Here is a 27,467-nt window from a genome sequence, read left to right as displayed (position 1 = left end):
TTGGAATTGTTTTCTTTCAACGTTCTGTATTACTGCAGGATTCCCTTCCTTGCTTCTGTAGAGGCAGTTGCTGGGGAAGAAGTCCTGAGTAGGCTGTGACCTACCTTGCTCCTGTGCTTTCTTCCAATAAACCTACTTTTCTACAATTCTTGTGTGGAGTCAACATTACAATCTTGGCGACGATGTCAAAGAAGCACTAGGAAACCCTCGAACCCCGATTTTAAGGAAAAAAAAATTTTCTTCGTTTATCTGATTTAAGAGGAAAGAAGAATTCTATATTTATTTATTGATCTTAAAAGAAGATATTTCCACCTCATTGAAGAACAGAACCTTCGTTTCATGTTTGAAGTGAAACCAACTTGAAATTGATTTATCTCTACATGTGAAAACCTTCGTGTGACAAAAAAAAACTATTTTGATTTTAATTCAAGAATTCCCGTTTTCATTTATGCGCATTCAGGGGCAGATTTATGAAGGACTTACGCCGCCGGTGCGTCACTTTTAACATGGGAAAAAGTGACGCACCGGCGGCGCAGGGCCTTCATAAATCTGCCCCTCGGAGTTTAATTGACTTTGTTATCGTCCACTTTTTTTTTTACAACGTGATGCACGCCACGCGATGACGTAAGACGCAGGGCGGCCATTTTGGGATTTTCCAACTGGGTCATGGTAACCAGACGTCAGGTTGTCTACCTTACCTTATGCCATCTGTTTTTGTGCAGCAGTGATGAAACATAAGACATTCTTAAGAGTGGTAGGTGGCCCCTAGTACACCTGGTGTTTGGAAGCATCTTGGCGAGAATGCCGCAGAAGGCTGGAGCAGACTGTACTTCTGTGTGGGTTGGTTGTCATTGAAGTGCCCATTTTCTCTGATGCTAAGGGAGAGGCAGAGGGCGAGAGAGGAGAGTGTTCATTTGGAAAAGGATGCCTCAGTCTTTCGAACTATGCATATACACACACCTGGGTTTGAAGAATAGACACATTAAGTGGATAGTACACATGCATATAGATTAGGTCAAGAGTACTTTATACTTGAGCACCAAAGAAATGTTCGTGAGATGAACACTACTCACATACCTGGGTGTACTTTAAGCAAACACCTAATTTACATAAATATTACATGTAATAATTGTTGATGTTATCATAGATCTTTTCCAAGGCATCACCTGATGAAAGTAAATTCCCTGGGAAGTTTTGGTCGTAGACTGTGAGATGTGCAGAAGCAAGGAACATGTCACTGCTGGGCTCTGGGTCACAATGGTCACAATGTCCATGTGTTTGGATCAGCCGGTGCCTGGAGACATTGTGTAATGTTTTATCAAACACATTTGATTCAACACTACAACAGGGTTTAAAGAGAAGATCAGGCCAAAAAGAACACAACACAAAAACAAAACATGTACACAGAGCAGCAGTTTCTTCCCAATAGGGAAGTAAACATTTAATAGAACAATTAACCTTTACATGAGTGCCATATTCGTTTACAGTGAGACTTAGTGTGTGTTAGTGAATGCAACTGGCATATTGTTGGCACGGCTGTGCCTGGCGCATTGCCGTGCCCCCGGTGTGCCCGAACTGCGAGTATCTGTTATCGTGGTTTGTGGATTTTGGTTCCAGCCTCACACTAATCCGATGTGTGCGAAGGCCTAGTGTAAGAAGCGAGGGAGTCGTAATTAAGGGAAATACTTATTTATTTAAGTGCCACAGTAAGATCCACTGGTGCACAAACTCAGGCGTCCTGTCAGATCAGCTCCAACCTCTTCTCTGACATTCAAACAAAGCTCAAGCCTCAGCAAGTTCCATATTACATACAACAATTCTAAGGTGATGATTCAATACAAAATGACATCAAACATTCTAACTCTAAAATGAACATAGAAGAAAGGTATATTTACAACACCTTGGCCTGTCCTTGACTTACGAGAAGCTCTGGCCGTGTCCTGGACACGAGGGGCACACAGAGCACCTCTCATAGTGACACTAGGACCGCTGCCCCGTCACAGATGTCACACGCGTGGCGAGGTGGTAGAAGCGTATCGTATTTTGTAGTGATTCTAGTCTGACCAGGCCTTTTTACCCGTGTAGTGTGGGTGGACAGCTACCCATTTCGTTAGCCATTGCAATTGAGCTGCAATATAGTAATATTCAAAGTCTGGCACCGATATCCCCCCGTCCGCTCTGGGCGCATCAAGGTCTTTAAGGCCACTCGCCTCCGCCCAGTCCCCCACAGGAATTCTGTCACCAACGTCCGAAGCTGCTGAAACTTCTCCGCAGGGATCCACACAGGTAACACCCCAAACACATATAAGAGCCTCGGGAGAGTTACCATCTTTAGCAGGGAAGCCCTACCCATTAACGACAGGGGGAGTGTGCCCCAAAATTCAAAGCTGGCCTTTGTCCCCTGTATGACTTTTCCCACATTTCCCTCTAAGAGATCTGCTTTGTCGTGGTATATTCGCACTCCTAGATACGGGATGCATCTCCCCTCCCATTCAATTCCCTCCACTGTTTGCGGGTTTTCCCCGTCCCTGCATGATAGGAAACAAACAGGACTTATTCCAGGTCACCTTGAGACCTGCCACTCTCTCCGAGGCCAACAGCAGGTCTCTGGCTCCCTCGAGGTCTGTTCCCGTGTTGCTGAGGAACAAAATCAGATCATCTGCATATAGGGCTATGTGGAGGACGCGTCCCACATTTAGTCCGCGGTACCAATTTCCAGTCCAAGCTTTGGCTGCTAGTGGCTCCATCGCTATTGCAAACAATAAGGGTGATAGCGGGCACCCCTGTCTCGTTCCTCTTTCCACCATGTACCTGTCTGATATATACTTTTCCTGTCCTGGCCCGAGCTGTGGAGTCCCTATACAATAGAGCAGTCCATGCTACAAACTCCTGTCCTAGCCCGAAGGCTCGCATCACAATAAATAAGTATTGCCATTCAAAACTATCGAAAGCCTTTTCGATGTCTATTGTTAGGATAGTAGCCTCTTCTTTACAATAAGAGTCCGCTCCCATCACTCGTAGCAGCCTTCGTACATTCATTGCCGTATTGCGTGTCGGTATGAAGCCAGCTTGATCCGAGTGTATGAAACCCGTCATATGCGGTAATACGCAAGTCACCAATATCCTACTCAGGATTTTATAATCAAGATTAAGCCTCGACAGAGGACGATATGCCGTCTTGTCCCATGCCTGCTTCCCTGGTTTAAGAAGGGAACTTTACAAATTAAGCACTGTTGTAAGGCTCCTGGATTGGAAGTTCAGGATGGACTGATCCCATGAGGAGCAGGGCAGTACTGGTTTGCATAAGACGAGTCTCAGTCTAGAGTGGTCTGGTGGGTGAAAACTAATGGTTTGGGTGGAGACTCATTGGCTGGGACTAATTCAAGCTTTCCTTTCATCACTGTGATGTTTGTTATGTGTGTCACTACCTAAGCATGCAAAAATAACAAAATTAAATAACCATGAACCAGAATGCGCAAGCGCATTCGAATTTAATTGCAGGATAAGGCTCCTAGCCCTGTTGCATAATGTTGTTCTGCATTGCTGCATAATTCTAACAGCCATGCCCTGCCTGTACACACAGCTTTTAGTGCAGCGCCCTTCGAAGATATGCGCAATTGAAGTATGTGTAACATGGCATCCAGATGCTTGCGGCTGATTTATGCAGCTGAGATGTAGATCTATGTTTAAAAGGTTCTAGGGGGAATATTAATATGTTGAACACAACAACTGAAAGGTCAGGTTACACCAGTCTATACAATATTTCTGGCTCCACCCACATGTCTGGAAGGCATGGGGATATGGATGGCATTGAACCCACTAACACCCTGACAAATATTAGCAAGAACCTGCCTTACTGCAGGCCTGTAAATTGTCCTCACTGTCCCTGTGCTGCAGGTGCATAAACCCTTTCAATAAAGCAAGGCGCTTGCATGACGTCAGTTCCTGTGCTGGCCGAGTGTCCTAGCCTACCTTTGGGGGGCTGTGACGGGGCGATGAGGGAATAAATGAACAGAAGACTTACGTTTTTGGGCTGACCTAAGGCCAAACATTGTTAATGCAATGCATGGCGGTCCCAAGGAAGAAAATATAACAAGTATTGGCAAAGCCAACAGGTCTCAGCAATGCCCGAGCTATTATTTGGCCTTGTTAATGTGAATATCTTTTAGCCATGTTGTCGAGCAGCACATCTGCTGTGCAGCATGGATGAAAGGTACTGAAATCCCAGAGTGACAGGATTCCGAATATTGAGTTTATTCTCCTGCCCCTCCTAACACAAAAAAGAGCTATGACGTGGCCTGTGCTGGCTCCATCATCACGTTTTTTCAGTGAATTTAAGCCATGCTGAACAGCAGCTGTGCTGCTAGACAACATAGCTAAAAGACATTCACATTGACAAGGCTAATAGCTTAAGCATTGGCTAGATCTACTGGCTTTGCCAATGCTTGTTTGGTGTTGACAGGGCCCTGCTGAACAAATGTGGGCGTGATAGTGGACCAGCTGAGGGGCTTTGAAGTGAGGCGAGGATGTGGTATAGTGGCCAAAGCTGCCGACAGGGGAACTGGAGAAGCAGGTTCAGATCTCGGTGTCAGAGGAACAATTTGTGATTCTAGGCAAATCACTTACCCCTACATAAGACAATGAATGTGTCATTGTGTGATTGTGTGATGTAACCCAGGTGAGCAATGAAAGCGCTCCAATACCGTCACTATGGCAAGATGGAGGACGGAACTATTGATCGAAAACCATCAGATTGTGCGGGAAAAAAAGCAGCAGTGACGAGGGAGGTGGTGGGGGGGATGGGCCAAGCAGGGAAGCAAGTGTAATGTTTGCCCGGGACCGGGCCAATCCAAGTTAGATGTTCCGTGGGGATTTGCTAGTCCCGCCCTGTGCGTGTCTGTGGTGGGCCGACCCTGCGTCCGCGCGGGCGGCACGTTGAGTATTGAATACAGAGCCCAGGGCGCTGGGGGTGGCTTCAGTGCAGTAGCCGGCCACCAGAGTAAACGTCCATGTGTGTGGTGTGTCCTCATTTATTAGGGCCTACCCCAAATTCTACAGCAAGAAGGGATGGGGAGATGGGCAAGCACCAATATGAAAACAAAACTTAATTGAAGAGGAATCAGCGAAATAAATGAATGTGTCATTGTGTAATGTAACTGCTGAGCACTTGAAGAACTGATTACCATCGACTTATGTTCGCGCGATGGAAAGACGGATGACGGAGCGAGCATGTCGTATTCATTCAAAACTATACTTTATTCCATTTTTCAAGTATTTTTGTGTACAAATAGACATTCAACAACTACCAACATGTTTCGATCCTCCATTCAGAACTTCTTCAGGACTAATAACAACTGTGAGACTTCCAGCGTAAGGAAGCCTACCACGCCTTCACACCATCTGCTAAACCCTAATGCTGCATAATAAACAGCACAATTATTCACTGTCTACAACCCCACATGGACTATAGAAACTTTAAATTTAGTTGGGATGATTTAAACAATTTGAACCTCAGCGTAATAAGCTCTTTGTCAATCTGGACTAAATGGACCAGCTGCACAATATTTGAACAAGGCATAATGTAGAGTTTGCTGTGCCTTACTCATCGCCTCACCCAGCCGGTCCTGGTCCTCAAATGTAGGGCTGCGCACTCCCTATCCTTGCAATATCTTCAATAGTTAGATACTGTCTGTGAAAACAAGAGCAGGGTAAGCAAATATAGCCACAGTGAGCAAACATAAGCATGTGCCAAGGGGTGCTTATGGGTTTCTGTGCCAAAGGAGGTCAGCATGTGCTTTTATATTGCACTAATCTAGCAAGGCATTGGAAACAGGCATTCAAGAGCAGGGACTGATGAAGATTGGAAGGGGCAGAGGGCAAGGGGCAATAAGGTGAGAACAAGAGAGAAGCTCTGCCCACCCATGCTGCCTTAAACCACCGCCCTGCTGCTCTCCTCATCTCCTCCACTACACCTTGAAGACTAGGGCAGGGCCCCCTCTGTTTGTAATGCTTGGGTACATACAATTTCCTTGGCGCCAGTCTCTGAAAGCAAGAGCCGAGCGAGCAAATATAAGCCACATGCCAAGTGTTGCCTTTGGTTCTTGGTACAGAAGAGGTATGTGTGTATGTGGGTTTATCAAGCAGAAACAAGAGAAAATCAATTTTCCTTTTGTGCTCCACTTGCCTCATGACACATAATTCAGTGGAACAATACATACCCACATTTGTAGTCATTTTAAAACAGTCACCAACTTCATAAAATCATTCTCTGTCTCTCTATAGTTCAAAGAAAATGTTTTTTATTTGTCGTTAAAAATACACCATTGCACATGTTAAAAACACGTTCAATAAATAACAACATCTATTGCAATCATATAGTATTCAATTACATAAATCATTTTACATTTACAAAAATACATTTATTAAAAAGTCTGTTGACGCAGCGTTTTGGTGGAAGTAGAGTTGCTTCAAACCACCTTCATCATCTTAAAAAACAAAAATTTGTCAAAAAAGTTTTATTCACAGATGCCACAGTATCATCAGGGGTTCGAGGGGTTCTCGCGCCGGCTGTGCTCCAAGCTAGTGAACACTCTGTCTTTAACTTGCGGCCAATTTATTCAATATAGACAACAAACGGATCAGGAAACTACTGCCCAGTGTAACCCCCTACGGAGTACTACAAGCACTTAATTATTGGTAGTACAGAAACCAGATCCAAAGTGTCCACGAGCAGAGCGAGACCCTGTCGGAACGAGGGCAGCGGATATCAATTTCCAGCCTTGTAAATTTCCTCTATAAGATTGGTAAACAGAGGATTCGGCTCCTAGTTAATTTCCTCCAACCTTTGGAACAAATTATTATTATTATTATTGGTATTGTTGTTGTTGTTGTTGTTGTTGTTGTTGTTGTTGTTATTATTATTATTAAGTTCTTGTATAGCCCATAGCTACCCATTGGGTTTCCCAGTGCTTAGAGGACAGGCAAGACAGCTTAGGAAGGATACTTACATTTACCAGGTTTTCAGCTCCTTGCGGAAGGTGATTTGAGGCGTGCAAGATCTCAGACATTCCAGGAGTGCGTTCCATAACTTGGGTCCCAGAGACGAGAAGGTGCGGCTGCCCGCCTGGGTGCACCTAATTCTGGGAACTGTGAAGGAGATTGGTTGCTTGAACACAGAGTGCAGGGAGTGATAGGAGTGGCTAGATTTTTTTACTGCAGCCCTGAGCACGAATTGCTTATATATGTAGAAAAGTGCCTTAAAATTGATATGTTTGTCCACTGTGAGCCAATGAAGGTCATGGAGGAGGCTAGACTCAGGAGAATGTTTGGGAAGCCAGGACAGGAGCCTGGCGGCAGAGTTTTGACCGCCTAAAGGCATATGATCGCGGATCATATTGTCGTTTCGCTAATTCTAGTAAAAGGAGGACTTCTGGGGTATCTGGAAGTAAACTTGAGGATATAGTTTCTGCACTACCAATAATAAACCGCTTGTAGTTTGCGCAGAAGCATAAAACCTTTTCTCAATACTCCAACCGCACTGGTCCCTCCTACAATTAGAGTATACTGAACTGCATTTTATCTCTCAATCCTCGATGGACCTTTTGTAGACGATAGGCGGGGCGTATTTCCAAATTCTTTCCAAGAAATTTCCACATTTCCTCAATTAGGCCCTTTCCCCATACTCCAAACAGTTGCACAGTTCAATGAAATAACATTGACACAAATAAGTCACAGACCAGATTCTGTTAAAGTTATTGTATTAGAAATCCAAAATCCATTAAATTCAATAATCTTTTTAGTATTTCAGTTAGTAAAACAATCGCTTTAATCAAAATTTTCAGCATTTATGCGCGAGAGTCAGAGTTTGAAATACAGAGGTACAGAGCCTGGCTATCATTAGGTAGATGTATAATCTCCAAATCTAACAAGGTAGAACTTCTCAATTTCCCGGATGGGAATTTAAAGTCTACGGGCATTGTCCATTAGCTGAAGGAGAGAGTCTATCGCAAGATCAGTTCTGGTTGAGCAAGGCAAGGCTCAATCCATCTGCTACCGAAGATAAACATCGTTTACCACTAATCCGGAACACCGCATGAAATTACAACAGAGTTGTTACAACGACTGGGTTGTGACAAAGCATACCATTACTGCGCAAGTCGGAACAATGACTTACGGAGGGGTCAGAATGTGTTGGATTTAAAATCCAACAGCTTCACTACTGTTGCATAGCCTGGAGTTGGGATCGTAAATTATACAATTCCAACATCCAGTGCCCCCCGAGAGCAAGTCGTTGTTCCGACTTACGGAGCAATAGCATGCGTTGTTACAATGCTGTCGTTATAATGACCGCGTTGTAATTGCATGCTTGGTAATATGGCATATTCGCTATCGAATGTACAATAGAGCCATACATCCAAAAGGGTTATTGAATCCTCAAAGATCAGTCAGCATCAGAAAGCAAAGTGCGTCTCTCAAAAAGGTAGGGAGGCGAGAGAGAGCGATAGATAGATTGCCCCTCCTGGTTTCATCTTTTATAAGATTTCTTACAAATGTTCAAGTCTAGTGGTGTTACACCGCCATTGAAAGACATCACCAGTCCAGGATGTAGAATTAACTCATGTAGAAAGTAGACACTTGAACGAATACTCCCATGCACTCCAAGAGAATGGAAAAGTACGAGTCCATATCTACTGCTGAAAAGAAACATAATAGTAAAATACATCTTACGGTTAGCATAAGTGTCAGGATCTCAATATTTTCACAAGAGTCGAATCACATGTTGTCCATAGGAATGTTCACTCTGTAAGCATCGGAAAATACCAAATTCTAATATCAGTAGTCCATTGTTATAGCTCAGAACATGTTTAAAGCAGTAATTCTAGCATTAAGCATTGCTCGATTTCAGATTCACATTATTATTTCATAAACACCATTACACTCATTTGAAATCAAATTCATTTCAATGTTAATTCCCATGTATCTACATAATTCCTAGGTATACTCAATTACTGCAAAAGTTTTCTATTACATGAAATCTTCATGTTTTTCTTTATCGTTTTTATTATTTAATAATCTATATCACTTCTAATATCTTCACCTGAAATTTCAAGCTTCTTACATGTATTTTAGTGTCTATACCATCACATTTTCTTCACCAGTGCTATTTGCCTTTAGCACTTTTATGACATCAGGCCATAACTTTTTCTCAACATTTTATATCTAAGTGTATAAAATGTGCATGTGTACTTTTCTTTATTTTATACCGCACTATGTCATGATGCTTCTGCTACTCTAAGCTCCCTTTTCAATGTATTTCTATCTCATGTGTGCAATGTGTGAAGTCTCCAAATTCGTGTTTCATGTTGTTTGCTCTTGTAAAATTAATTTCAAAATTCATGCCCCATCAATACTAAAGAGTACATTAAGGTTTCATTGGAAAACATCTTCAGTGGCCTACAGCTAATGCACTCATTATAGTGACTGTGGAAAGAATACCTTCAGTGGGGACTTAGAGACTCTTTTACACTACAGAGAACCTGGATTAAAGATTGAATACCTATCATGGTTGATCCTCATTTGAAAATGTGTTGTAATATCACAAGAAATATATATGTTTGCTAAAATTATCAATACACAAAACAATATTGTAAAATAACAGATATTTGGTATTCTTGGGAATACGAAAAATCGTTGGTCTAATATTTTATTTATGATTAATGATTGTTTGCATTGTGAAATAAAATGTCAGGTCTGGGAATCTGCATGGTAATTTAGTTGGAAATAATATAAAAGATATAAGACTGATGCACAATATAAGTCCATGCTCCGTGTGGAAATAAAGAAGTGTTGCATATTTGATCCATAGGTGGCTAAGAATCATAAATTTGCTGACTTCTAGAGTCGTTGGGAGATAACAGACCCACCTCTCCGTAGTGCAGAGAAGTGAGGTGTTAGATCTGGGGGTCTCTAGTTGGCAATGGTATTCACCTTTGTCCAAATAGGGAACCTTACTTCTAAGTCAGATTAGGGGATTACACTCCTTAATAACCCCTGCTCACCCCCTTGGTAGTTTGGCACAAGCAGACAGGCTTATCTCAGAGGCAGTGTGTTAAGCATTTGTGAATATACACAGTAATACAGTGAAAACACTACAGACGGACACAACTCAAGTTTTATACAAATAAGAATTATTTATATAGACTTAACACAAGACCACAAACGACAAAAATCCACAATACTATACTAGAAGTTGACTTAAAGATGATAAATGTTGCTTAGTTCAAGTTGATGGTAAATGCGAGAAAGTTCTCAACAAAGTACCTGGATGCGTAACGCAAAGTAAACAAAAGGCTTCCAGAAATGGAGATGTGTCGGTTCTGTGACCTGAGGGAACGGTTGCGTCCTGCCTCAATGCTTGCACAGAGTAGGGGACTCGTTGTGAGCCTTACCGGTGCGGAGGTGATGCGTAGATTCCAGGCCTGCGGGCCCGTTGCGGTGCGCAAGATGGCGCCTTGATGCGATGCGATGATCCAGTTGCGATGTGAACAGATGGCGCCCTTGATGCGGCGATGCGATGACGATGCGATGACGCCCTGGCAACCTTGCGATGACTCTGTACTTTGGAGCTGCGACAGGCCCTGCGAAACGCTTCTCCGGCGATCCGATGGCGATCCGATGGCGACTCTCACGATGGCGTCACTCGATGAACACACGCTTCCAGGGAGATGAGGCGAAGGCTTGCTTCTCCGGCGATGCAACGATCTCAGCTGCGACGGCAATAGGCTTCTTCTCGATGCGTCACGCTTCCAGCTTCCAGCAGGACGCAAGTGTCTGGAGTCAGAATTCCCAGCAGGGAAATTCAGGGGGAGCTGGAGGTGAAGTCTTTTGTCCATGAGACTTCAGCAGGAGGCAAGCACAGTTCAAGCCCTTGGAGAATATTCTGTAGCTGAAAGTCCTTTACAAAGTTCCTTCTCCTTTCCCTTGGCAATGAAGCAACCACTGCAGGCCAACCCAGCAAATAGCACACTGGCAGAGGGGCAGTCCAAATCCTGCAGCTTCCTTGGTTCTTCTCCTTGGCAGAAAGGTTTCTTGTTCCAGAAGCGATCTAATTTTGTGGGATCAGGGTCCCAATATTTATACAGCAAAATACTTTGTTCTCTGTAGGGAGAGAGGCCTCTGCCTAGTCCAAACCAGTTCCTGAGCACTTTGTTTACATGACTCTCTTCTTCCTTTCACTGTGCAGGGCAGATAAATCAGCTGCCCCACAGTGGTGGAGCTAGCACAGGGGAGGGAAGATACAGCTCTGGAGCACTTTGTTAACAAGATTCCTTCTCTCCTTTCACAATGCAGGGCAGAGACATCAGACAAGCCACAGGGGGTGGAGCCAATTATAGAGGGAAGGCCCAGCCCTATTGAGGTCCCAGGTGCAACTCCTCCCTCCCATCTAGATGTAGATCTCTCTATTCACCACCGGGCTGCCCCAGCCTGTCTCCTGGAATCTCCCAGCCCTGTCACTCACAAACCCAGACAAGGAATACACAGCCTAGAGAGGCAGGCCTGGACAGTTAGGCGAGAAAATACCTACCTAAAAGTGGTATTTTCAAATACAGAATATTAAAACCAACTTTACTAAAAGATGTATTTTATTATTCTGATTTCAGGCATACTAAAGTTGAATTTCTACCATGTTCCCCGAGTCAGTTGGGATTATAAGAATGTAATAATCTAACTGCCCATTCTGGCCTATGTAGAACAGTTAGCCTTCAATAGTGAAAAACGAAAAATGGCTGTCATTCACTATTAGGACATGCTGCACACATCAATGCACCCTGCCCTTGGGCCTACCATAGGGGTGTCTGATATGAAGCAAAGGGAAGTTTTAGGGACTGGCAAGTGGGTGCACTGGCCAAGTCGACATGGCAGCAGTAGACTGCACACAGGACTTGCAATGGCAGGCCTGAGACACACTTTACAAGCTGCTTCTGTGGGTGGCACAACCTGTGCTGCAAGCCCACCAGCAGCATTTGATTTACAAGCCCTGGGCACACATGGTGCACTGTACTAGGGGCTGACAGTAAATCAAATAACCCAATCATGGAATCACTAACTAGTACATCAATTTAACATAGGGAGCACTTGCACTGTGGCACGGATTAGCAGTGGCACAGTGCCCAAAACATATAACCGGTACAAAAGGGGGTGGTGATGGACGGAGCATCTGAATCAATCAAACACTCACACCCAGTCAAAAGATCTGGGTTTAATCCATCACCGTTCTTTAGCCCACTCTGCCACCCCAGTTCAGACATGGCTATATGCAAATCAGTCTGACCCTGTGCCTCATGGGAACAGTCCAGCCCAAAACTACACCAGCAGCTCATGCCAAAGCTACTTAGGAGCCGGCTTTACACGGGCTACAAAGGAGAAATTTATACAACTAAGGCTGGGCATCCTCCCATCTCAAATCCATCTTCCCCCGTGGAAACGGCCACAAATGCCATCAAGTTGCCGATTATGTGGGGACACAAAAGAGTACATCCTTCACTTAATATGCATCTGCAAAGGTCTGGACAAGGAGCGCCGACAACATCTAAAGCCAACCCTAAAGAAACTGGGAATAAGGACATGCCGGCAGGCAGTCAAAGCATGCTTTGTTGGAAAAAACATCCAATTAGTAAGTCATCTGGTAAAATTCCTGGAAAAAGCTGGTAAGAAGCAGAACGATAGAAGGGAGAGTCCAGACACTTCTGTACAGTGTTCAGCAGCCAGGCTGCTGTTGAGACACACTTGTGGCGTGTGCTACATAGTTATAGAGCGAGGTGTTTATTTCACAGACACTCCTGTGCTGTGTTCAGCTGCTAGGCTGCTAAGACACACTTGTGGCGTGTGCTACATAGTTTTAGAGTGGGGTGTTTATAACAGACACTTCTGTACGGTGTTCAGCAGCCAGGCTGCCGTTGAGACACACTTGTGGCGTGCGCTACATAGTTATAGAGCGGGGTGTTTATAACAGACACTTCTGTACGGTGTTCAGCAGGCAGGCTGCTGTTGAGACACACTTGTGGCGTGCGCTACATACTTATAGAGGGGCATGTTTATAACAGACACTTCTGTACGGTGTTCAGCAGACAGGCTGCTGTTGAGACACACTTGTGGCGTGCGCTACATAGTTATAGAGCGGGGTGTTTATAACAGACACTTCTGTGCGGTGTTCAGCAGCCAGGCTGCTGTTGAGACACACTTGTGGCGTGCGCTACATAGTTTTAGAGCGGGGTGTTTATAACAGACACTTCTGTGCGGTGTTCAGCAGCCAGGCTGCTGTTGAGACACACTTGTGGCGTGCGCTACATAGTTATAGAGTGGGGTGTTTATAACAGACACTTCTGTGTGGTGTTCAGCAGCCAGGCTGCTGTTGAGACACACTTGTGGCGTGCGCTACATAGTTATAGAGCGGGGTGTTGTAGGAGAGTAGGGTCTGCAATCCTATGATCACCCAGATTTTTGCTTTTTGCTGCACTGGTTTACGACTTTCCCTGGCTGTGGGCCTGCTAATCAGACCCACAGCCTTGCTGTTCTCTCTATCCAAATTGTACTCAGGTACTGAATTGGCACTGGGCCCTCTCCAAGTCCCTGTACCCAGGGCTGAGGTGTACCCAGAAGTCTCCCAGGGGCTGAAGCACGTATTGTGCCACCCCTGGGCTGACTAACTAAACTGACACAACTGGCTGCACGACAGCTGGGGCAAGGTGGTGTACTCACCCTTTGCTTTAGATATAGTATACCTATATCTAACCCTAAAATGGACACACAGATCTCCTATCAGTCACTCCTATGGCAGGCCTTAACAATCCTGGAGGCAGAGTGCTTGGAATCGTGTGAGATGGTGCTCTGGCATGAGCTGAGCCTGTCTGCGGCTTGCGGGATCCATCCCTTAGCCGTTTCCATGATATCGCATACCATATACTCTTAAGTGCATTATAATCCTCGCGGTTAAATGCCAACTCTGGTATCGCTTTATCAAAACATGTCGAGTAAGGTGTCATACGAATTGGAATACTAACCCCTCGCCAATTCTGGCGACGGTGTTAGCATTCCACCCTTCTAGAGGGACACGACATGCATGTAACCTATAACCCCGGTTAAAGTCAAACAGAGCCTCAGCTCCACAAAATGGATGCTGCCACCGAGACACAAGTCTGCCCTCCTGCTGCTGGGAGTCCTCCCAGAGCAGGAGATAAGGACAAAGGGTTTCCTGCCAGGGGCGGTGCCAGCACCGTCCCAGACAGGATTTTGTGTACCCTAGGTAGGCAGGGCGTCAGAGGAAGGTGACTGCAAGTGGCACCCCGGTGCTCACTGTGCATAGGCCGGCTGAAACCAGTTCCAGGGGCACTCCAGCCCCTAGCCTGGGGAAAGCCCGCCAAAGGAGAGGGGTGTAACCACCCCCCTCCTGGTCCCACCCATAGGGCAGGACTTAGTCGCCTGCCAGCCCCCTTTTCCCAGATAAAGGTAGGAGCAGGCCCCCTTCCAAATTAGATCATCTTTGGAATCAAGACACGACTTTCTGCGAAAGGACTTCAAGATTTCCTTCTTCAAGATTCTCCCTTGTGACTAAGGAGTAGTCACCCTGCATCTGCAGGCACCATCAAGAACACTGCGGTCTGCTGCAAGTCCTTCCTCCGGAATCCGACTGTCCAGCTCGACAAGACCCGGCTTCCCTGGCACCTCCGACCTCTACTCACCTCTACAGCCAAGCTGAGAACCGTGAGTGCGACGAGACCTCAAGGGACCGGCTATTGCCAAGACTGCACGACTTCTTCACAGCAAGCCCGCTGAGTAATCTACTGGCGAGTGCTTTGGGGTCCGAGAAGCCCCGACCCTGAGCAGCTCCAGCACCGAAGAGCAGCCCCCCAGCATCTCCACGATCGGCGTGGGGCCCTTCTGCTTTTTGCTGCTCACCGCGTTGTTTGGCTACTAGCCCGCTGGCTTGTGGCCTTCTGAACGACGCCCGATGACATCACTGCTGCTGGTCTGGTTGCTCCAGACTGGCTCTTGCTCCCTTCCAGAAGAGGAGCACCCCGGACCCTCCTGGTCCACTCAAGACGCCATTTTGAGTCCACCGCGTGGGCTTGAATTAGCCAAGGCTTTGTTGCCCAATCCTGGGTTCTTCGACGCCGACAGCTTCATCCATTGTGGGACAGCTCGCCCCTCCATCCTGGTCGCCGACAACGCCTCCTGGTCCGTGAGATCTGCAGAGCACAGCGTCGCCCACTCACCTAGTCGAGGTGACTACCATCCGGTGCCCTCCTGGTGCCCCCTGACTACTGGCTAGTAGTCACGAACTTGGTCCCCTCTGCTTTCAGGTATCATCCCTCTTCAAGATCCAGGCTTGGATCACGTCGAACTCTCTTCACTGGTCGCCTGCCAGCATCTTTCTTCCAGGCTCCTGGTTCGTCAACGAGGATTCCCGACGTCTTTTGAGACATATGCAGCTGCAGCCCCTGGGCTAGGTAACTTCGGCATTTCGGTGCCCCAGCATAGCCTCACTATCCAAGGGTCAGGATCCACTTTCGTTTTCTCCCTACCAGGTCGGGTTCGCCCGTGAACACTAACTTTACCTTTACTAGCTATCATAGACTTTGTCCCGCATCCCGCGTGAGAGTGCACACTCTGCACCCGAGTCCCCTGGGCCTCCTAGAAGTAATCTAACGATTCTATAGTCAAGTCCTAGCTATTCCAAAGCCTATTAGTACTGTACTTACCTTCTAGTAATTTCGCATTCCACTTTTAGAGTATATGGTTTTTCGTGCCCCTCGGGCATTTGTATATACTGTGCTAACTTAAGTATTTTCGTAAGAGTTTTGTTGTGTGCCTAGCACCCTGTCCTCATAAAGAGTACAGGGCTGTTGTGATTCTAATAAATACATTGTTTATTTTCATAACACTTGTGTGGTGTCCTTTCACTGGGTGTTCAAGGGGTAATGTGATGGTAAAACAGCTGGCTTAACACGCCCTCTAGAGTCTTAGCCTTAGACTGCTCGTATCCATGCTACTAGGATAGCTGGTCTATAAGGTTGACTTACAACCAATCATCAATTAGGGTTGTTTGGACTGATATATAGTGATCACTAGAATAGTGAGCACTGCACATCAGGCCAACTTCTCACAGGTGTTTATAACAGACACTTCTGTGTGGTGTTCAGCAGCCAGGCTGCTGTTGAGACACACTTGTGGCGTGCGCTACAAAGTTATAAAGGGGGGTGTTTATAACAGACACTACTGTACGGTGTTCAGCAGCCAGGCTACTGTTGAGACTCACTTGTGGCTTGCAGTACATAGTTATAGAGGGGGGTGTTCTGTGCAGTGTTCAGCAGCCAGGCTGCTGTTAAGACACACTTGTGGCGTGCGCTACATAGTTATAAAGCGGGGTGTTTATAACACAGACACTCCAGTGCGGTGTTCAGCAGCCAGGCTGCTGTTAAGACACACTTGTGGCGTGCGCTACATAGTTATAAAGCGGGGTGTTTATAACACAGACACTCCAGTGCGGTGTTCAGCAGCCAGGCTGCTGCTGAGACACACTTGTGGGGTGCGCTACATAGTTATTGAGGGGGGTGTTTATAACAGACACTTCTGTGCGGTGTTCAGCAGCCAGGCTGCTGTTAAGGCACACTTGTGGCGTGCGCTACATAGTTATAAAGCGGGGTGTTTATAACACAGACACTCCAGTGCGGTGTTCAGCAGCCAGGCTGCTGCTGAGACACACTTGTGGGGTGCGCTACATAGTTATTGAGGGGGGTGTTTATAACAGACACTTCTGTGCGGTGTTCAGCAGCCAGGCTGCTGTTAAGACACACTTGTGGCGTGCGCTACATAGTTATAAAGCGGGGTGTTTATAACACAGACACTCCAGTGCGGTGTTCAGCAGCCAGGCTGCTGCTGAGACACACTTGTGGGGTGCGCTACATAGTTATAGAGCGGGGTGTTTAAAACAGACACTTCTGTGCGGTGTTCAGCAGCCAGGCTGCTGCTGAGACACTCTTGTGGCGTGCGCTACATAGTTATAGAGCGGGGTGTTTAAAACACAGACACTTCTGTGCGGTGTTCAGCAGCCAGGCTGCTGTTGAGACACACTTGTGGGGTGCGCTACATGGTTATAGGGGGGAGTGTTTATAACAGACACTTCTGTACGGTGTTCGGCAGCCAGGCTGCTGTTAAGGCACACTTGTGGCGTGCGCTACATAGTTATAAAGCGGGGTGTTTATAACACAGACACTCCAGTGCGGTGTTCAGCAGCCAGGCTGCTGCTGAGACACACTTGTGGGGTGCGCTACATAGTTATTGAGGGGGGTGTTTATAACAGACACTTCTGTGCGGTGTTCAGCAGCCAGGCTGCTGTTAAGACACACTTGTGGCGTGCGCTACATAGTTATAAAGCGGGGTGTTTATAACACAGACACTCCAGTGCGGTGTTCAGCAGCCAGGCTGCTGCTGAGACACACTTGTGGGGTGCGCTACATAGTTATTGAGGGGGGTGTTTATAACAGACACTTCTGTGCGGTGTTCAGCAGCCAGGCTGCTGTTGAGACACACTTGTGGCGTGCGCTACATAGTTATAGAGCGGGGTGTTTAAAACACAGACACTTCTGTGCGGTGTTCAGCAGCCAGGCTGCTGCTGAGACACTCTTGTGGCGTGCGCTACATAGTTATAGAGCGGGGTGTTTAAAACACAGACACTTCTGTGCGGTGTTCAGCAGCCAGGCTGCTGTTGAGACACACTTGTGGGGTGCGCTACATGGTTATAGGGGGGAGTGTTTATAACAGACACTTCTGTACGGTGTTCGGCAGCCAGGCTGCTGTTAAGGCACACTTGTGGTGTGCGCTACATAGTTATAGAGCGTGGTGTTTATAACAGACCCTTCTTTACAGTGTTCAGTGGTGAGGCTGCTACTGAGACACATTTGTGGCGTGTGCTACATAGTTATGGAGAAGGGTGTTCATAACACAGACCTGTGCAGGGTTCAGCAGCCAGGCAGCTGCTATGACACATTTGTGGCGTGTGCCACATAGTTAGAGAAGGGTGTTAAGAACACAGACCTTTCTGTGCCGGGTTCAGCAGCCAGGCTGCTGCTAAGACACAGTTGTGGCGTGTGCCACACAGTTACAGAGAAGGGTGTTAAGAACACAGACCTTTCTGTGCAGGGTTCAGCAGCCAGGCAGCTTCTAAGACACACTTGTGGCGTGTGCCACATTATTAGAGAAGGGTGTTAAGAACACAGACCTTCCTGTGCAGGGTTCAGCAGCCAGGCAGCTGCTATGACACATTTGTGGCGTGTGCCACATAGTTAGAGAAGGGTGTTAAGAACACAGACCTTTCTGTGCCGGGTTCAGCAGCCAGGCTGCTGCTAAGACACAGTTGTGGCGTGTGCCACACAGTTACAGAGAAGGGTGTTAAGAACACAGACCTTTCTGTGCAGGGTTCAGCAGCCAGGCAGCTTCTAAGACACACTTGTGGCGTGTGCCACATTATTAGAGAAGGGTGTTAAGAACACAGACCTTTCTGTGCAGGGTTCAGCAGCCAGGCTGCAGTTGAGGACCCAGCTGAGGACTTGAGAGCGAGTTGTCAATCTCCACTTCTGCAGCTCCCACGAAGAGTTCTACACCTCTAAGCTGGTGTCTCTATCGGGTAAGGAGATTCGCCAACCAAGAAGCGCCATTTCCATCACACCTGTGTCTTATGTTGGCGCTCACGGTACCTGCACCGTTTATGGCCGCTATGGGTGGCAAGACAGTTAATCAATAATTGGGAGAGGGTGGTTTCTACGCCAACGCAAGTACGCATTGGCTGCCCCTTCTTCTTAGGAAGCATGCCAAAAGGTGTGGTTAACGGTCAGTGGCAAATATAAGGACAGCAGCAAAGCAGACTTTCCCCAGGGCGCGGCACAGAGTTTACCCTGGCTGACATTAAAGATAAACAGCTAGAGGAGAGAGATAGGGACAGTCAGCAGTTTGATTTGATTATGCTAGTCAGCACCCTTGACTAGCCTTTGACACAGTCCACCATCAGGTCCTATTCACTCAAGTAGAGCAGGGCCATGGGGCTAGAGGAGCAGCCTCATTATGGCGTGTCCCCTTCATGGCGGACAATTCTCATCAAGTGATGCCAGGACCTTCCTGGTACAGCCATTCGCATCCCCTCCTCAGCTGCTCCATGCTGCCTTCGATCCCTGGATCTACGCCCTGCTCATACTCCTCTGAGATCTAGTTCCCCGCCTCATGCCTGAACACGGCTCAAATCTATCTTTACGTTCATTTTCTTTTTGAAATCTCAAATCTATCTTTACGTTCATGCTAATCCACTCATTAGACATGGTTATGACTTCATTGTCCTTCTCATTTTCATTCCTTTGTAATTATGCCAACAGGGAAAACCCCTTTCCTTTATTTGTTGCAAGACAGGTTCAGGCAGGGCATTTTGAAAGGCAAACAGAGTCAGATGTTGAGAAAGAGCCAAGTTTCCCTCTTGCAGCAGCAAAGTTACATACTTTCTGATATGATTCAGGCGAACTAGATCTCAGTTTCCCTGTCACAATAGAAACCCAAACTGGTGAACCATTTGTACTCTTGTGTCGAGCTCTCCCAGTCTCCTAACTCTGTCCGAAAACAGCTCAGTTACTCCTCCAATCGCCATTCAATCAATCAATCAAGGGTTTGTAAAGCGCACTACTCACCCGTGAGGGTCTCAAGGAGCTGCATTCTGCCATTCAAGACCCCATAGGATTCTTTCCTTGTCTGGGGGTGGGCTCAAATGGGTCTATAATTCTGAATTGGAGCTTTGATAGTGTCAGACTCAAGTTACCATTAACCTGTCGATCCAAATGTTGCTGCGGGGTCGATGTGGAACCCACCCGTCTCCTTTCCCATTGGCAGTGCTGAACACGTCCAGGGCTGTGCTCTGTGCTGACGGGGAAACTGGGGAAAGGCGACAAGGATGCGAGATAAAAATATCAAAACTCGGCTTTTCAGGCAGTAGGCAGAGGTCTGACACTTAGGGGAGTTATCACTTCAGCGCCAGGACGCCGCTCGGTAACAGCGCGCTTCATAAATGTTATGAATAAATAAATAAATAAATAAGGCACCCAAGAGACATTGTCAGTGTGTAGTTCAGAGCTCGTCTCATGGGATGGAGGGTCTCACAGGTTTTCTGCAGTCTCTAACGAATGATGGCTTTTTTTTATACTCACCAGAACACGAGCCCACTGTTACTCCTGCTCTTGCATCAACTTAATATTTACAACAAGGGGTGGTGAGGGACAGAGTCTCTGAATTAAGCAGAATACTCTCACCCAGTCAAGAGATCAGGGCTAGATCCAACACCGTTTTTTAGCTCATTGCACCATCCCAGTTTCAGAACCTGGCTATATGCAAATTAGTCTGTTCCTGTCCCAGTGCATGATGGGAACAGGGCAAACCAAACTACAAAAGCCAATTCTTACACTGGGAAGGAAACAAGCTTCCGGGGACCGGTTTCTGGCATTACAGCCGTCTTCGGCCCGGCTTGCTTGAATCCTGATGGTGCAATGAGCAAGGGACTCATGTCTGAGTATACCCTTCCACGCTTAGGGTGGACAAAAATATTTACAACAAGGGGTGGTGAGGGACATCAACTTAAAACACAGCACACAAAGATGGGGATCAAAGCATAAATGTTTCAATGTCAAAGAACATGAATAAAGAATAATTCTTAACATCATAAGACTTGATAGACTTCTTTCATTTGGGAAAACAACAGTTTAATGCAGACCATCTATAATATGGATACGGCTAAATGAGTTTTAAATGTTTAAACTTTAACTTTCTTGAAGAGTGCTGGGCTATTCTGTTTATATCAACTTAAAATACACCGTTTTTTTCATTGACAAGGATTTCATTTGAATGGTTACATTCTACAGGAAATGAAACATACACAAGATATACTTTAGTGCCTAATACTCTATTGTAAACATTCAACATCAATGGCACTGTAGTGTTATCTAGTTGGGACCAACAGAATCGTCACGTGGCCGGTCTTGTTCTGATGTCCTTTAGCAGTAATTAATGCTCCCTAACTTCAGACATCGTCAGAAACAAGGTTCACGCAGGGTCTGAATATAACACTAGGGAGGCCCAGGAGAGAGTTGTTACAGCACAACTTGAGGGTGTGACAGAATCCCAGTGGGCAGATGCAGAAGACTTTACAGGGCCTAAGCAGGACTCCAGCTGTTCAAACCAGTAATCCTAACTCTCCTCAGCTATCACTAACCATAGGCCTCTTGAAGACAGCACTGGCAGAGATCCTATCATTTTAAGGATGCCTGGAAAGTCTTTGAGGCGATGCTACAGGAGGAATTTTAAAAAGTGCCCCAAGCAGGAAGCGTCTGGGAAAATATTCTCAACGCCTGGCTAGAGGATAATCTCAACTGGAGAGTTAGGAACCCAGGCGGAGAACTGAGCCCAAGCTGAGGTTTCTATTATCAACAGAAATGAAAGCTAGGCACCTGACCAGGCCCGGCTGGGGCTTTTATAGACAGTGGGACGCTCGAATCCTGCAGTAGATAATCAAATCCTGGGATCTTTACATCCTGTGGTAGGATTCTCGAATCCCAGGATGCCAGAATCCTGCAGTAAATCACTAAGGGGCATATTATCAAGGACGGCGTTAAAATTATCGCCGGTTTAGCGACAGAAAACTGCCGCTAAAGTGGCGATAATGAACTTGATAATATGAAGCAAACAGACAGAACGACCGACCAAGGTCTAGATCAACCAATACACAAGTACCAGAATAGATTTACAAAATTGGTGCGACCCACTTCCCACATTTGTCGTTCCAAGGTGCAACTTTGGACAAAATGTTCATGGAAAAATGGAAGGCGCACTCGTTGTAATCAAACACAGGGGCGTTGAGTCCATAGAAAAAAGTTTTCTTCATTTCGGTAATCTTTTACCAAGATCGAAAAACAACCAACGTGTTTCGTTCCATGTTGGAACTTCGTCAGGGCTTCGAATATATCAGTGCCAGAGTAGACACAAAAAATCTTCAATCCAGTGGGTAACAGAATGTGTAACTACGATCGACACAATAATGATGCAACAAACAGCTTGAAATTTAGAAAAGGTTGCAAAAACAGGCACAAGGGCCTTTAATCCAGTGGATGCCGACTGGCTGACCGCAAAAAACGTGAACGAAACGCATTGGTTGTTTTTCGATCTTGGTAAAAGATTACCGAAATAAAGAAAACTTTTTTCTATGGACTCAAGGCCCCTGTGTTTGATTACAACGAGTGCGCCTTTAATTTTTCCATGAACTTGATAATATGCCCTGGAGAACTCCAAGAGAAGCCCAGGTTCACACCAGAACATGGACTTCTATTAGAATTCATAAGGGCATATTATCAAGCCCATTATCGGCGCTTTAGCAGCAGTTGTCTGCTGCTAAACCGGTGATAATTTTTAACGCTGTCCTTGATCATATGCCCCAAAATCCTGCTGTAACCTGGGGCATACAGTCACGGTTTTTGGGCAGCCTGCATGGGAACAGGATTGGGTGTGCTGGTGATGTGGTGGTCATAGCGACATCTGTTCATGTTGATATTGTAGTTGGAGGATAGTATACAATCTCACACAGAGCATTATATACATTTATTACATGTATTTACAGAGATTTACAGCTTCACATTGTAGACGCCATCTGGACTCAGTCTGGACAAAGTGTGTGGGCCTGGAAAGTGTGTGGGGGTGGAAAGTGTGTGGGGGTGGCATCCACAAGGACATCATGCGCTCTATTGATAGCTTTGTAAAACTTCAGGCATTACATTTGTGTGTTTTTTAGATATGTGGACTTCCTGGCAGTGATGGCATCACGTGGGAACCTGCCTGTTTTCTATTCTAGCCGCTATGCTTGAACCAGATTTTGGGCCGCACCCAACAAATCGTCCCATTGTATCCTGGTTTAGAGTGCCGACACCAGGGCATATTCAGCTGCACCCATCCATACTCAGCACAGACCAGCTACAAATGCCTCCCTTCATGGACAATGTGTGATTCTTTTTTCCAAGTTGTGCCCTAACTGGGAACCGTTGGAAATCCAGTGATGAAGAACAGGAACTCCATACGTTTTGCCAGACCCTGTAGCTTAACAGGGGAAACAAGCATACACCAATAAAGTTACTTCACAAGTGACCAAGAGATAAAATGAGGTTTGAAAGTGTTTTTGACTTTTTCAAAGTATGTATGTACGTAAGATATGTAAGTATGTGTGGATTCTGTACAAACATAGATACACTAACTGGGTTGCAACTTGAGAACTGCAGATTAACTGAGGATCTCCCAACAAAATCATAACCCTGCTGAATTGCCCCATTAGGATGCATATAGGTGTGGTGCACACAAACGTGCCATGTTCTAAAGCAGATCTCTTGACTGGGGGTCAAGGTTTGATTTACTCAGCATTCCGTCCATCATTTGTTGCTGTAGCACTTTTCACCCTAAATTAGATGGGTATGTTCAGGTGTGGGCCCCTTGCTCTCTGATACACTGGATTCAAGCTAGCCTGGCTGATGAGGGGTGTTACCCCAAAATCGGTCCCAGGATGCTTGTTTCCAGTCCAGGGAGGACCCGGCTTGGTAGTTCGGGCTGGAGTGTTCCCATGAGGAACAGGGTCAAGACTGAATTGCATATGGCTGGGTCTAAACTGGGGTGGCGTAGTTAGCAAAAGAAAGATGGAATGAACTCACATCTCTTGACTGGGGGTGAATGTTTGATTTACTCAGCATTCTGTCCATCATTTGTTGCTGTAGCAATATTCTGAAGAGGGCACATTAACTCTCTGACCAATTTTACGATTGATGGAAAGGACCGTCTTTTGTATGGTATTCTTCCAGATCTTCTCCTCGGCTGATTTTGCTGGCTGTAGACCTCTGTGCACATTACCTCTGCTAATCATCCCTAAAGTGCTTTGCCACCCCTTTAAACATGAAATTGGCATATCACTGAATGGCACATTTAACTTACCTATAAGTCCTTAGTATATGGTATCAAGTGGTAACCAGGCCCTGTAAGTTAAATTTCACAAGTGGACTGCAGCACTGATTGTGCCATTCACTACAGTGAAACTGTAAACGTGGCTAGAGACCTGCCTCCAGGAGTCTGGCTCCCCGGGTTTTAACTGCAAATTCAACCTGTCATAATAAATGCTTTTGACAGGCCCTCAACTTCTTATTAAATATTTATAAGTCAACCCTAAGTAGGCCTCATTGCCCATAAGGAGTGTGCATGGTATTTAAATATAGAACATGCAAAAGTTTAATGACAAACATGTCCCTAAAATGACTATCCCATGAAAGCTATTTTCATTGTAGCACGGCTTGTTGTTCTATAGACAAACACAGGGATGTAATATTAACTGCTACTACTGTAATTCTGGAATAGGACTAGCTATAAAAATAAACAATTATTTGTAAAAGTTATTAAAAATACATTTTGATGGTGAAGTGTGATTATTTCTAAATATTATGGAAAAGTTACCTTTGCCCTGCCTGAAGTCCCTGGAAGTGAAATCTGCATTTTGCCCCCCTCGCCCCCACACTTCAGCCAGCCAGTAATCAGAATTTAAATAGCTGTGAACCAGGTATAAACTTGCTCCCAAGAGCAAACAATAGAATGACCTGATTGGGCAGAGATGGCCCATCTGAACCTGACAGAATATGCATGGGATACTGGGAGGATCTTTTTTTACGTTAAAGTGTCAAGTTCTGGATGAATATGGTATCCTACTTGACTGGTTTGCTGGCGTTTTTTATATGACACTTGGGGTACACTTCAGAGAGGCCGTCCTTGTCATAGGCAAATATTAGCTGACCCTTGTGCAGGGCTTTTCCTTTGTCCCCCAGCCAATCAGGCCCGAATCACAGTGGGCCTCTTTTGACATTAGTGTCACAGCCTGTTTGATAGGTCATTTGGGTTTACAGTTAACATTTGGGGTGCACGTCTAAGGGGACAACAAGATACCAAAACGATTTGTGTGTATCCACTGTCTGGTTGCTGAACTCAGGTTTTGTTCTACCAGACGTCTGCCTCTGAATTTGTTGGGGGTACAGGAACTGCTTGCAACTGGATTTTAGTGTCCGATGTGGGAGGACACGAGAAGTAACATACTACATTCCCCACACTCACCCAGCCCTAAGAACCCAAGTTTAATGTGGCAGAAGACTTCAGCACTCTTCAAAATGCCCAAAGTGGGCAGGGTTAGCCCCAGCAACATTTTCACCATTGTTTACGGCATCCCAAGAGGTCATTCCCATCCACTAGCTTGTGCCAGGCATAACTGTGGCATGTCCGGGCACACACTTGAGAATATTCCTGGACATGAGGAGGATCAGAAGAGGACTGAACCTGATGTCTGCAAGCTGAGAAAAACCCTGGAGGACTGGACCTGCTCTCTCTTGTATCTATTACACAGATGTGGGCTCCAAGGGTCATGAGTTTGACCCTGTGTTCAAGCTACAGGGATACAACATGCTCCAAGAGACCTTTCACTTTCCTGCAACTGCCCAGTGGAATCAGTGGAAACAGGATCTGGACTGGCCCTGGCTGCCCCCCTTTAGGTCTCAATGTGCCTCTGCTGAGGTCCTGGGGGGTTTAGAAGTGCACTCCTGTGGCGGATTGGGACTTAAAGGACTAAAGTCAGAAGGTAAAATATTTTAGCAGGACAAACCTGATTAGTGTATCTGACCCACAGTCCATCATGGTCAGCCTCAAATTGTGCCTAAGTCTTTTTCTACCATGACCATTGTTTATCATTGGCACTTTGGTTTCTTAGCGCTATTTTGAGTTAAAATCTTAAAAATGTATATCTCCAGTTCCCCATATTGGATTGCTGTCATTTTGGTGCTATTGCACAAGTTACTACTTGTGTAATGATATATCTGTAAGAGACATTACTTAGTTCAGAGAACCTGCCAGGTGTTGAACTACCAGGGTCTCGCCCTGATGTTCCAGCCACTGCCAGAGGCGCAGAGCCTCCTGGCATAGGGTCCATGACCCCACCCCGCCCTGTTTGTTGCAGTACCACATGGCGGTGGTGTTGTCCGTGAACACCTGCACTACACTCCAACTGACAGAGGGAAGGAATGCCTTCAGTGCAAGTCGGATCGCCCGCAGCTCCAGAAGGTTGATGTGGAGCTGGGACTCCTCCGGAGACCAGAGGCCTCTGATCTCCGCCTCTCCCATGTGGCACCCCAGCCCTGGAGGGACGCGTCCGTCACAACTACGTGCTCCGGTTGGGGTAGGGAGAGGGATCTGCCGCTGACCCAATTGCGGTCCGTGAGCCACCACTGCAACTGTTTTGCAGTGCCCTCCGAGATCAAGACATGGTCGGACAAGTTGCCCTGATGCTGGGCCCACTGAAACTTCAGGTCCCACTGCAGAGCCCGCATCCGCCACCGGGCGTGATGCACCAGAAGGATGCAGGAGGCCATCAGCCCTAGAAGCCGCAGCGTCAACCTGACTGAGGGATAAAGGCTGAAAGATCTAAATCAGAGCCTGAATATCCCAAACCCGCTGTTCGGGAGGATAAACCCGAAACTGCACCGAGTCTAGAACCGCTCCGATGAAGAGGAGCTTCTGAGAGGGACACAGGTGTGACTTCGGCACATTGATGGAGAACCCCAGCAGGTGCAGGAGATCGGCCGTAGTCTGGAGGTGGCTGACGACTGTCTGAGGCAAGCCCTCCTTCAACAACCAGTCGTCGAAGTAGGGGAAGACTGAAACCCCTAATCTGCGCAGATGAACTGCGACCACCGCCATCACTTTCGTGAACACCCGTGGAGTGCTGGTAAGGCGAAGGGGAGCACGGTAAACTGAAAGTGCTTGTGGCCTACCATGAACCGCAGGTAACGCCGGTGGGCCGGCAGGACGGGAATGTGGAAATAGGCGTCCTGCAAGTCCAATGCTACCATCCAGTCTCCTGGGTCCAGGGCAGCTAAGACCTGAGCCAAAGTCAGCATCTTGAACTTCTCCTTCCGGAGGAAGCCGTTGATGTTCCGTAGGTCCAAGATAGGGCGTAGGCCCCCTTTGCCCTTCTTGGGTAACAGAAAGTAGTGGGAGTAACAACCACACCCTACTTCTGGCCCAGGAACGCGCTCGATGGCCCCCTTGGCCAAGAGGGCCGTAACTTCCTCTTGCAGAAGTTGCAAGTGATCCCCCGACACGCGGTGGTATTGAGGTGGCATGGCTGGAGGAGTCATCTCGAAGGGGAGGGAGTAGCCCCTTCGGACGATTTGCAGCACCCACCTGTCCGACATGACAGTGCGCCAGTGGAAGAGGTGATGGCGAACCCTGCCCCCCACTGGCGTGACATGGGCCTGAAAGCACGGACTAGGAGGGTTTTGAAGCGGGTGCTGCAGGGGAAGGTGTGGACTGGCTTTGCCGTT

Source organism: Lissotriton helveticus, chromosome 4_1, assembly GCF_964261635.1.
Source record: "Lissotriton helveticus chromosome 4_1, aLisHel1.1, whole genome shotgun sequence".
NCBI lineage: Eukaryota > Metazoa > Chordata > Amphibia > Caudata > Salamandridae > Lissotriton > Lissotriton helveticus.
This window is presented reverse-complemented; position numbering follows the sequence as displayed.